The sequence below is a fragment of the Zingiber officinale genome, chromosome 8A (assembly GCF_018446385.1).
Source record: "Zingiber officinale cultivar Zhangliang chromosome 8A, Zo_v1.1, whole genome shotgun sequence".
NCBI classification, from domain to species: Eukaryota; Viridiplantae; Streptophyta; class Magnoliopsida; order Zingiberales; family Zingiberaceae; genus Zingiber; species Zingiber officinale.
The window spans coordinates 61,724,585-61,738,101 of record NC_056000.1 but is presented as its reverse complement, the minus strand read 5'-3'; positions in this window follow the sequence as shown (position 1 = coordinate 61,738,101).

Here is a 13,517-nt window from a genome sequence, read left to right as displayed (position 1 = left end):
AAATTCACCCCCTTCTTCCTCGAATCGCTGATCGAATGCGCGAAATTTCGATTCGGTGATCGGTTTCGAGGCGGCGGAGAGAGCGGATAGGATGGAGACGGCGGCGTGCGTGGCGAAGCCCGTGGTGGTGTTCGGGGCGGCGGAGTACATGTTCAGGTGGGAGCAGCAGGAGGAGTACATGGAGCGGCGGCGGCTCTATCTGCGGAGCTACCACTTCTCGCGGAATCGGCCGGCGGGGGAGCGGGCGCGGGGGACACTGCTCCGGGTGCGCCGCCTCGTGTGGGTGCGACTCCGGGAGGCGCGGCGCTTGCCGAGGATCCTCTGGGCGAAGCTCCGCCGCGCCCTGGCCTCGCTGAGCGCCGGCCGCAGACGGAGGAACCACCACGGGCAGTTCCATCTGCTTGCGCACCGCCGCGCCTTTAAACAGTGACCCCCACCTGGTAATTACAGTCTGACGACTCAACTTCGATTAGGTTTTCAGATTAGTGCTTTTAATGTTTTTTTTTTTTTTGTCTTCTGATCTTGTGCGTTTCGTGAACTGAAATTGCTGCTGTGTTCTTGTGTGATTTCATTGAAATATAGTTTGGCGCATCTTCGACATGTTTATGGATTAGTTGCTTTGTTCTTTTTAATGATTTAAAATCGTTACTCTGTTCTTGTGCGCTCTCATTGAAATCGAAGAATTTCTAGTCCAAGTTGCCTTGCCGCTGCTCTCTTATCTTAAAAGACGTGCTTTTGACATTTGGTCGTTGGAAAAAGGGAAAAGAAACAACAGCAGAAGCTTCTGTTTTTTGTTTTCTTACGTAGATTAATTCTGAGATAATCGATTCGGTCCATCAAAACATTTTTAGATTAATCGTTTATTAATTCATTAAATCTGAACTTCGTTTGTTAAATATTTGAGAAACAATTGCCCGGGGAAGCAGAAGCTTCTTTGGAAATGACAACCGGAAGCTTCTTTAAACAGGAACAATTATACATGCATTGCATGTCCAATGATGGAGAGACAAAATAAATAAAAATTTAAAAAAAAATCAATGCCAATTTATCTTCCTTCTTAATTTTAGTTTTTTTTTTTTACTAAAGGGCACAATTAATTTTCAAAACACTCTTCTCGTCTATTTCATCCCTAAATTAAAGTAAAAATAATAAATTTCTTATTTAAACAACCCCAGGATCCTCTAATCCAGAATCCCTGGATCAATTTTAGATCCTTGTATATTCATTGGATGGGTGGACTATACCCACCTGTTAAATAGGTGGGGTCCAGTTCATCACACTAATGAACATACCGGGTCTTTTCAGGTCCAAAAAATTCTGGACTAGAGGATCTGATCTCATAGAATGGATACAGAAAAAATAAATAAAAACTTAATTATTTCATCAAATAGTTTCGCATATTTTTTTTTTAAAATACGTTTATTAAATTCATGATACTCACTGAAATGGTTACATATTTTTATTCTTTATTTTAGGGTTTAATAAAATATAAAGGAAAAAATTTGAAAAAATATATATATTTTTTATTTTTTAATATTTAATTACAAGAAAATAAGGATAAGTTATATAAAATTATCACTTAAATATAAAAGTACGACCTTAAAATTTATGTAAAATTAATATTATTTATTCTGAATAACTTTTAAAATTTATTTATATAAAACTCAATTTTATTCTAGATCGACAAAGTTCCATTCATAATGGTCCTCTAAATTTATCAATATTTTTATTTTCACTTTTAGAACCTTAATAAAAATTATAAAATTATGAAGGAACGTTAATAAAACTTTTAAAAAAATAAAAAATAGCTAATTAAGAGAGATAAAAAGGAAAGTGAAATAAAACTAAAAAAATTGAAATTAAAAAATTATTTTGGTACTATGGCAAATCATCACCATCTTAGTGTTGTGTTTGTCAAAACATTACCATCTTAGTATTTCAAAATTAAAATAGAATATCAAGAAATTTGGTCATCAATTTAGAAAAAATATTTTAAATCTTTTTTAATTTTGGCACGGTTTTATGTTTGGACCTAGACATCTCTAATTTACTTTAAAACGGTACTAATAATTTTCTTTGCATCTCTTAATCCATACTAACATTTTAAAATTTAAGAAGCATTTATGTCATTAATGAATTTTTACCAAAACTCAGTGATGATGAATCTAGATGAGTTAATTTAATCTAAACTTTATTAAAAATGTTTCTTTCACACTCCTAAGTCCCACCTATTAAAAAAAATCTCTTGATTTATGGCACCTTATCCGTTTAGAGAAATTATTTTAAAATTTTAACATCTTTTACTTCTTAACACAATGTTATAATTGGACCTAAATATTTCTGATTTACTTTAGAACAACAAAAATAGCTTTTTTGTACTCTTCTAATCTTCTTCATGCTAAAGTTTCAAAATTTCAAAAACATCTATGTCATTAATAAATTTTGATCAAAATTCATTGATGGACTTAAATAAATCAGTTATAGTCCAAACTTTATTTAACAAGTTTTTTTCACCTCTATCAATTTAGAGAAATTATTTTAAAATATTTATTTTTCATAACAACACCAATAGTTTCATGGCACTTTCTTAACCTCATCAATACTAAAATGCCATGAATTTAAAAATATTTATGTCATCAATAAATTTTGATCGAAATTTATTAATAAACTTAAATAAGTCATATTTAATGAAAACCTGCTTCAATAGCTTTCTTCTCTTGCCTTCCCTTAGCCTCACCATGCTCAAAAACTCTTAACTCATTTCCTTTATTGATTTAGAAAAATTATTTAAAAAATTTAGTCTTCTTTACTTTTGACCCCTAGCAATGAGTTTTTGGTCCAAAAACTCATTCATGACTTTAACTGTCGCAAAAATTTTGAGACTTTAGCATGGACAAAATCAAAAGAGTACAAGAAAGTTATTGGTGTTGTTTTAAAGTAAATTATAGATGTTTAAGTCTAAATATAACACGGCGTCAAAAGTAAAAGAAGAATGAATTTTTAAAATAATTTTTCTAAACTGACCGGGGTTACTAATCAAGTTTTAAACCAAGTCAAATTTAAGAAAGTGAAAGGAACCAATTGGATAAAGTTTCAACTAAAATCGACCTTATCTAATTCTATTAATGAGTTTTGGTGCTTAATACTTTTGAAAATTTGAAACTTTAGCACGGAAAAAAAGAGAGTGCTATTGATATTGTTCTAGAATAAATCAGAGATGTTTAGATTTAAATATGAAACTATTAAAAGTAAATAAGATTTTTTTTTAAAAATAAATTTTCTAAACTGATATGGGTCGTAAATCAAAAGTTTTTTTTTTTTATCACAGTGAGACTCGAGAGAATGAGAAAAACCTATTGAATCAAATATGTTGATATTTCATCTTTAGAGTACTGAGTTGGTGAGGTTTCAACAAAAATAACACTGATGATGTTTTGACAAAATCATATACGAAGATAATGATGCTTTGATTAACAGCGCCAAAGTAATTTTTTTTTTACTTTTTATTTTTTTTTATTTTGTTTCATTTTATTTTTCTCTCTTCTAATTAGTTATTAAAAAATATCAAAATATTTCTTTTTTACTGTTATTAACATTCTTTTGTAATTTTATAATTCTTTATTAAGGTTATATAAAATTGAATACAAAAATCTGGATTAATTTAGAGGACCATTATGCATGTAACGACGTGAATTAACTAATTAAGAATAAAATTGAACTCTTTGGAGTCATATTTTGGTCAAAATTTATTAATGGATCTAAAAAAAAACTAAAAAAAAAAATTAAAAACTATATAAATAAATTAAAGGGATTAATCGGATATTAAAAAACTATATAAATAAATTAAGGTTGCCAATGACTTTTATATTAAAGTCTTAATAAAATAATTAAGTTTTATTTTATATATATTTTTAATTTAATCTATCTTATTTTTATTTTTTATAATATGATATTAATTTTTTTTTTAAAAAATAAGAGTAATAAATTTTTTATTAACCTTCTTTCTATTTTTAAAATTTTTTTTATTAAAGCTCCAAAATTAAAAATTTAAATATGGATAATTTTAAGAAATCAACATGTGTTTAATTATGTAATTTTTAAAAAATAAGCTCTTTAAAGTCATCATGTTTTTTATATGAAACTCTTTAATAAATAATTAAGTTTTTATTTTTTTTTCTCAATTCAATTATGATGCAGTGATAAGGAGAATCCATCCTACAGGGGTTAGTTGTCACAAGGGAGGTTAAAGTTAAGGTGGTCAATGTACTAGTATCATATGCCCAAACGGATGAGAATCGTATTGGTCGGTCGGTCGATCAGGCATCCGACCAGAGGAGAAGGTTCCGGTCTGATCCCACCTTTGACTCGGGAAGGTGCATCAAATAGTCAATGCTAAATTAGGTGTTGGCCGCCAAAGAGAAAAGGAGACGATATGCAAAACCCCAGCCGAGCAGCTACCTCGCTCGGCCTGGCAACATGATTGGGTACAGGCGCTGTGGAGTTCCGGCCGAACGGACGACACACAGGCGCAGCGGAGTTCCAACTGAGCAGACGAGACACAGGCATAGCGGAGTTCTAGCCGAGCGGCTAACCCGCTCGGTCTAGTAACATACCCACTGTGTGGTCTCTCGACATCCTTTTGGGAGTCAGTGCCGCTAACACCAAGCATGATCAGCTAGGAGATTGTACGACGGAAACTTTCACTGTTACGTCAGAGATATTCTCGACTTGTTTAGGTATTGCATCAGGGACACTTTATTAGTAAAGTCTTTTCAAGGAAAACTTAAGGAAGCTGCTCGCTTGGGGAAGCGTGCACACGCGTTATAGGAACTTTATATAAAGGGGGATCCAAGCATCGACGAAGGTACGCGATATACATTACTTAAGTTACAATGTTCATTTTTGTTGCTCCGCCTTCTACATCATCGCCGGTAACTGACTTGAACGTTGGAGGGCCAACGCGAAGGACCCCTTTCCTGGCTCAGTACTGACATCATTTGTTTTGCAGGGTAGAGTGGAGTCTACGAGTAATCAGCAGGAGTACCATATTCTCAGCTTTTCATCTCATTGACTTTCGGACAGGATCAAATTCCGTTTGAATAAGAAATATTTTTATTTTTATTTAGAACTTAAAAAGTGGGAAGGGCATAGGCATTCAAGAAATTAGGTGCTCTCTTTGATTAAAATCAAAATATAATGATCCCTTTGGAAATTTTTTAAAAAAATTGGATACGTTTTATTTTATTTTTTTGAAAAAGTAAAGGGCACAACAAAATATTTCTTTGTGCAGTGCGCTATTAAACACTATAATCAAGTTTGATGACCAAAACCTCTAATCCGTTTAAAACTTTGTCCATATTATTTTTAATTTTTTAAAAAAATCATTAGGATCATTACAGGCCTCTATGTTGCAAAGGTTGGAACCGTCAACCCAGCGGCCCCCTCATCCCGGCCCCACAAGTATGAGAGGGAGTAAATCACGGTGAATACGGGCCCGGCTATGACATGGTAGTCTCAGGTGTTTAGCACGGACAGATATTGATGTTATCGCATTTGCTGCCGCAGACCCTCGACCTCTCGACCCATGTTGCAAGAATTCATGTCATAATCGGTTGATCCCGCCCGTGCATGCCTCTAGATCATATGAAAGGACTATTATTCTACTTTTAATATTCTTTTGAATCTATTAATATAGGTATTGATAGCAAATATTAGTTGAAAAAAAATATTTGAGTGAACATATATGAATGTTACGGTACGCTTATCCGTAAATACTAAGTATTACTTTTTTTTTTAGGACCGAGGATAAAATAAATAACCATAAATACTTATGGGGTTTTCATAAATGTGTGAGCAGCATATCATCTATTTAGAGATAACCAGCACGTTGTATTAATTTTGTTAGGATTTAAAATTTAATATGTAAGGTTTATAATTTTGACTAAAATAAATGAAAATTTCAAAAAAAAATAAAATTTTAACACTACGGGTTACCCATAAATAAGTATACAGGAATCAGTCAATCTGCACAAATATCATTAATACCTTCCTAATTTTTTAAAAACGGTATAAATCTCTAGTCATTATTAACGGACATGTCGCCTATGCCCTTTAGTTAAACCTAATTAATATCTCCCTATCGCTAGGCACCACGTGCCTCGCTTTCTGTCGCCGCACGTTTGATATGACAAGAGAATATCCACGATTGATATAACAAATGTCGTTTTGAATTCAACTGTCAGATCTTGGTCTTGTTTTGTGTTACTCTCGATCGGACGACCCAAACAACCGTCCCTCGAGTTTATAAACCCTTCCTCACCGTCGTTCACCTTCCTCACCGTATCTCCTCTTCCTCGTGCATGCTCTCTGCTGCTTTTCTTCTCCGCCATTCCTTGTCGGCAATATTTCACAGGAAGCTTTTTCTCCTATTGTTCTTCATCTGCTCCATGATTTTCATCGACATTTTTGCTTGTGCTTTTCGTTGTTTCTCTATGGTCACCTTTTCTCTTCCTCCTCCACCTATCGTCGGCTTATGTTATACATCCACCAAGTCCGATTTTAACAATGATGAAATAATGCAGTTGCAAATGCCCTATAATATTCCAATGACTATTGAATAATCATTCCCACTGCTTATGCACGACCACATACGTTGTCGGACGACTACCTTACTTTTTTCAAAGACTAATTTTTTGCTGATCTGTAATTCCTGATCCACCTCTTCTTCTCTGCTATTTGTAGATACTTTTATATTCCTTTACCCCAGTTAGTGTCAAACTCCTTTAGGCTTCTGTGTGGGGTGATAATCTTATTCCGCCTATACGGACTCCTGCTCGTCCTTCGTATCTTCCATTATTTTTATTATCCTAAGCTATCTAAAACGGGAACTTTTCTGCCACGGGCCTGAGTGGGCTCTGTATTCTTTGATAAAATGTCTTCTTCCAACTGATACTGGAAGGAGCATTACTTTTTTGTTCGCCTTCCTGATTGGCCATCATTCCCAACCGATTGACAGATGGAGTTGATGGAGCCTCCCGCTCTGCGCAAGTATCGTCGAGAACCGACCAACCTCGAGGCAGTCACTCATCTCGCAAGTCAAAAATATCATATACATAAGCTACTGCATGAAGGCATTCTATATATTTTTGGCCTAAATCCCGTCCGCTCTCAGCTGCCCGGCTCATTAGGTAAACTTTTTTCTACCTATATCGCCTTAGAATCTAACTGATTTTATTTTCTTTCTTGCAACCGAAGTCATGTTGAATTCTCTGCTGAGCGGCAAGAGCAAGCTCTCTACCACCGAGATCAATGCTCGCGAAGCCGCTGTGTTGGAGAACCGCGGGCTTATGTCGGTCGGTAGCTCAGCTGATCAGACTGGCAAGGTGAGCCGAGCGGTAAGGAGTAGTGCAACCGCTACCACTGGCCAGCTTCCTTCTAAGCGGCTTACCATGGTTCCGATGGCTGTACCATCTGAGTCACCGCCGATTGACTCAGCAGCTTCTGGTGAGCCACTGTTTCAACTCCAGTGGAGAAAGAGACTCCACTCAGAGGGGACTCTCGCTCGGGAGCTTCAACACCGACACCCCCTAAAGTGTCTACTTTTCAACCCCCGTCTGAGTGGGGTGAGAGTTCATCTTCCACCGTCCCCGAGAGGACGACTGTTTTACCAACACCCCCTGATCCGGTAGTAAGAGTGGGCCCCCCCTTTCTTGCAAAGTCAACGCCAAGGGGAAGTCACCGGAACAGCCGCCCACCCAGAGGAGAGTGTAGTCCGACCGGACGGATGGCCGTAGACGGCCGGTCCGATTGGACTGCCGGCCGGCCGATGGAATCGAGTACCCGTAGGGGCCCGGCCGGCTCGCACTTGTAGTTGGGAGGCATCCTGTCAAATCGGGGTTCCGACGCTCAGTTAAAAAGGTCATGGACCGAGCTGACCTTTTGACCGACCGCAGTCATAAAGCACCCCTGTTTGTTAGTCTCCACAAAGCACAAGTAAACCACTGCGGATGTCCGGTCGGATGTTTAGGTATCTGTCCGCTCGGACTACAAGTTTGGAGCAAAGGAAAAGGCCAGAGGATTTCTTTCTTTGACAACCTGTAGGTTTCACGTGTGTGCGATGCTCCAAATCTTGTGACAGGGGATTCTGCTGTCCCATCGAGGGCATGCTTTGACTGTAGCGATATGGGTCAGGTAAACTTTCTGCCCGCGTACCTAGGAAAGGACAGGTAAGCTTTCTGACAGCCGCATACCTAGGATAGGACAGAGGACACTTATGCACCTTGGTACGCGTGCCCAAACCTTTCACAGCTCTATATAAAGAACCTCAGGTTTCATCGACAAAGGATTCTGGTACGTACTCTGAGACTTCTGGAGCCACCTTGTTCATCGTGATTTACCTGACTTGAGCGTCGGAGGGTCGTCGCTGGGAATCCCCTTCCCGGCTCGACTTCTGTGCAGGATAGCCGGAGCATCTCGACACTAGTTGGAGATCTACATCAGCGAGCCTTGGAGCGCCACGTGCCCAGCGTCTGTTGACTTCTGGTTCGGACAGGATCAAATTGGCGCCGTCTGTGGGAACGCTCCTGCATCCGATCGAAGACAATGGACGAGGCTGGACGACAACACACGGTGACGCTTTCAACAGAAGAACTCGACGCCCTGGTCGAGATAAGGGCCGCCAAACTCATAGAGCAAAAACAAAAAGCATCCGCCGAGCGGGCGGAGCAGCAAGCAACATCTGCGTCTCATGGCCGAGCGGAAGCACCTCAAGCCACCGTCGCATTTCACCGAGCCTTGTTTCGCACTCCTGAAGCTGCACCAGCTCGAAGAGATAGAGGCTCCTCTTTAGATGAAATGCCAAGGCGGGATGACAGAAAAGGGAAAGCCCCCCGGGCAAACTCATCTCCCGAGCGGACCAATCGCCAATTCTCGGAAGATATTTTACGAGACCCTCTGCCCAAGCACTACGTGCCTCCGACGATCGGCGAATACAATGGAACAACGGACCCGGATGATCATCTGGGTAAGTTCGATAATACAGCCACGCTCCATCAGTACACAGATGGAGTAAAGTGTAGAGTTTTCCTTACCACCCTCTCGGGATTGGCTCAACGGTGGTTTCGAAGGTTGCCGGACGGATCCATCACGAGCTTCAAGGAATTCCGAACGGCCTTCCTCCACCACTTCGCCAGTAGTCGGCGCTATCAAAAGACAAGTGTCAGCTTGTTTGCCATCAAGCAAGAGCCGAAAGAATCGCTTCGAGGCTATATTCAGTGATTCAACCAAGTGGCGATGGATATCCCAACGGCCACATCGGAGACGATGATGAATGCCTTCACGCAAGGCCTTGTGGATGGGGACTTCTTCCGGTCGCTCATCCGAAAGCCGCCACGAGATTATGATCACATGCTACATCGGGCCAACGAATATATAAATGTGGAAGAAGCGCAAGCCGCTCGGAAAAACTCCGGCGCACTGTTCATGCCGGCGGAAACAACACACGCTCGGACCACCCGGAGGACCAGGGCGGCAATTCGATCCTCACGTCGGATCGCGCGTACAAGTGGCTCGCCAAGCCAAAGAAGAGGTGGACCCTATGTTCCGCAAATTCCACCAAACGGATACGCACAACACGAGGGATTGTCGAAGCCTTCCTTTGTGTCCAATCCTGTTCCGGAGGCGAGCGGTCTCCTCCCTCGACGGAGGCAAAGGACCCGAAGCCGACCGGACCCGCATAGAGGCGACATCACCGGCGTCCGATCGGCATAGATCCCCAAGACAGGAGAGTCGGGCGTCCAGAGAGCGGTCCCGACCGTCCGCTCGGGAGGAGGAAAATAGGAGCAATACTTCCGGCGAGATCAGCGTTATTCTTGGCGGACCGGACCGGAGGAGATTCCAACCGAGCGAGAAAGGCGGCCGCCAGATCCATCCGGTCGGCTGTAGCCAGGAGCGGGCAAGTGGACCGAAATCACTTTCGGGCTGAGACTTGGAAGGAGTAGAAGTGCCCCATGATGACGCTTGCTCATTAAAGCGGTAATAGCAAATTACACTATTCATCGCATTCATTGACACGGGGAGTTCGGTCAACATCATATTCAAGAAGGCGTTCGATCAGTGCAAATTGATCGAGCCGAGCTGCTTCCCATGACTACCCGCTCTACGGGTTTACGGGCAACGAAGTTCAGCCGGTCGGACAGATCCGGCTGGCCACCTCACTGGGGGAAGAGCCGCTCAGGAGGACCAGGACAATAAACTTCGTGGTGGTCGACTCTCCATCATCCTACAATGTCATTCTGGGACGACCGGCGCTCGGCGAATTCCGAGCGGTTGTTTCAACCTTCCACCAGAAGATAAAGTTCCCCGTGGAAGACAAAGTAGGAGAAGTGCGTGGAGATCAACTAGCAGCTCGGCGATGCTATATAGAGATGATCCGAGCAGAAGCTTCTTCCGCTCGGAAGGCCCCCCGAATCGAGGTACACGCCATAACCGAGAAACCTCCTGCTTTAATTTATGATGAAAAGGAGGAAGTTCAGATCCATCCGACCCGATCGGAGGCCACCACTTTCATCGCCTCGGATCTAGAGGAAAAACAGAAGAAGAAGCTGATCCAATGCCTCCAGCAAAATCATGATGTCTTTGTTTGGTCGACACACGAGTTGCCCGGAATTTCGCCGAGCCTAGCGCAGCATGAGTTGCATGTCCGACCGGCAAGCAGAAAAAAAGAGATTTTAGCGCCGAGCATAATGCCATAATCCGGCGAAGTAGAAACTTACGAGGCCGGCCACATCTGTGGTGCAGTTCGGTGGCTAATAACGTGGTATTGGTCTCAAGCCGGGCGGCAAGTGGAGAGTTTGCATTGACTTTCGGGACTTAAACAAAGCATGTCCCAAAGATTTTTATCCTCGCCGGATAGATCATGGTGGACTCTCGGTGTGAATTAATTGCATGCTCGGCCTACCGGGCTATCACCGGTACCGCTCGCCCGAAGATCGGAAAAGGTTAGCCGTGATGGCGGCACTGCTGACAAGCGTGATGCCGTTCGGATTGAAGAATCCGGGGCCACCTATCAACGCTTGATGAACAAAGTGTTCAGGAAGCAGATGGAGCGGATCGGAAGTTTATGTGGACGACATTCTTATTAAATCCGTCCTAGCGGCGGATCTCTTTAAAGACATGGAAGAGACATTCCGAACGCTACGCAAATATGGAGTCAAGCTGAATTCTGTTCGGAGCAAAGGGAGGCGTTTCTTGGGATACGTAGTGACCGAGCGGGGAATCGAAGCCAACCCTGAGAAGGTGAAAGCTCAAAGACATGCTTCCTCCCGAAACACAAGGGAAGTCCAGCGGTTGACCGGTCGGATAACTGCTTTGTCGATTCATCTCCAAAGCTGGCCAGACTGCCATTCTTCAAGATCTGCGAGGCTACTAAGTTCGAGTGGAGCGAAGAGTGTGACCGAGCATTTGAAGAGTTGAAAACATATCTGAATTCTCCGCCTATACTTGTCAAGCCGATCGGGGGTGAGTCACTTTATATGTATCTATCGTCAACCGAGCATGCTTTAGGCTCGGCACTTGTGAGGCGAATGGTGAAGAGCAACCGGTGTATTTTCTGCCATATTTTGAAAGATGCTGAATCTCGCTACACCGGGCTCGAGAAGTTGGCCTTTGCTTTGGTTCTAGCCGCTCGGCGCCTTCGACCGTATTTCTTGGCTCACACAATCATTGTCCGGACGAACAGTCCACTCGGAAGAGTCCTGTTGAATCCAGAAGCGTCCGGACGGCTTATCAAGTGGACGACAGAATTAAGCGAGTTTGACATCCAGTACCAGCCCCGCTCGGCGATTAAAGCCCAATCCTTGGCTGATTTTGTGACCGAAGTGCAGAGGCCAGAGCCGGAAGCTCTGTGGAGGATATATGTGGATGGGTCTTCCACTCGACTCGGAAGCGGGATTGGGATATTGCTTATCTCACCGCAAGAAGAACAGATGCACCTATCCGTCCGGCTGGACTACAAGGCCACCAACAATGAGGCAGAGTATGAGGCCCTTATAGCCGGATTACAGGCAGCACGGCATGTGGGAGCTGGTCAGGTGACTCTCTATTTGGATTCACAGTTGGCCGCTCAGCAACTTTCCGGCACCTTTGAAATCAACTGTGTTCGGCTTAAACTCTACGCTGAGGCCTTTGAAAAACTCAAAGCTACTTTCCGAGAAGTGCTTATTTAGAAGATTCCCCGAACGGAGAACTAGGCGGCCGATGAGTTGGCCAAACTCGCGAGCTCAATAACGCCGGTCGCCATTCAGCAGCCAATTAAAAAAACGCTGATGGTGGCGCATGTCGGCCGGATGCAAGGCCTCGCGTTTCCAAGTGACTGGAGGACACCTATTATAGAATTCCTCCGTTCGGGCACCACATCATCCGATGAATATGCAGCCCGGCTCCTCAGAAGAAGAGTCGGTCGGTTCACACTCATCGGAGATCAGCTTTACAAGAAAGCTTTCTCGCGCCCTTTGCTGAAATGTGTAAGCTCGGAGGACTCAGCTTACATCCTCCAGGAAGTACATCAAGGATCATGCGGGGGCCATCCGGGCGGACGCTCATTGGCCAAGAAGATCCTCTTGGCCGAATACTTTTGGCCAACTTTACAAGCAGATGCCGCTCGGACAGTATCTACATGCCTTTCATGCCAGAAGTATCACAACTTCTCCCACCGACCGGCAGAGGAGATGAAGGCATCAACCATCTCATGTCCGTTCGATCAGTGGGGATGGATATTGTGGGTCCATTTCCGATGGCGACCGGGCAGAGGAAATTTTTACTAGTGACGGTAGACTATTTCTCCAAGTGGGTGGAGGCCGAGCCGCTGGCAAAGATCGCTGAGCAAATGGTTAAAAAATTCATCTGGCAGCACATCATTTGTCGGTTCGGCATCCCTCGCCGACTGGTGTCCGACAACGGGCGGCAGTTCACAGGGAAGATGTTGGAGGATTGGTGCCAAAGCTACGGCATTGAGCAACATTTCACGTCCGTGGCCTATCCTCAGAGCAACGGTCAGGGAAATTCTTCGTATTCTCAGCTCGGCTCGACCATTTGGGAGGAGGTTGGCGGATGAAGTGCCGGGCGTCTTGTGGGCTATCCGAACGGCGCAAGAAGGAGCAGGAGTCACACCGTTCCATTTGGTATATGGCGGTGAGGTTCATACCGGTTCAAGTCGGCGTTGAGTCGGCCGGATCCAGAACTATGATGATGACAACACCGAACGAAACATGGAGTGGACTTGGTAGAAGAGGAGAGGGCAAAGGCGTCCGTTCGGCTTATGGCGTACCGTCAGCGGATGAAGCAAAACTACAACCGGCGCGTAATTCCCAGATCGTTCCAAGTCGGCGATCTTGTCTGGAAGAAAGTCAAGCCGGTCGGCGACGTCGGCAAGCTTGAAGCGCCATGGGCAGGCCCTTTCAAAATCATCGAAAAGCTCCGCTCGGGCGCGTATTATCTGGAGGACGAGGATGGACGGCGGC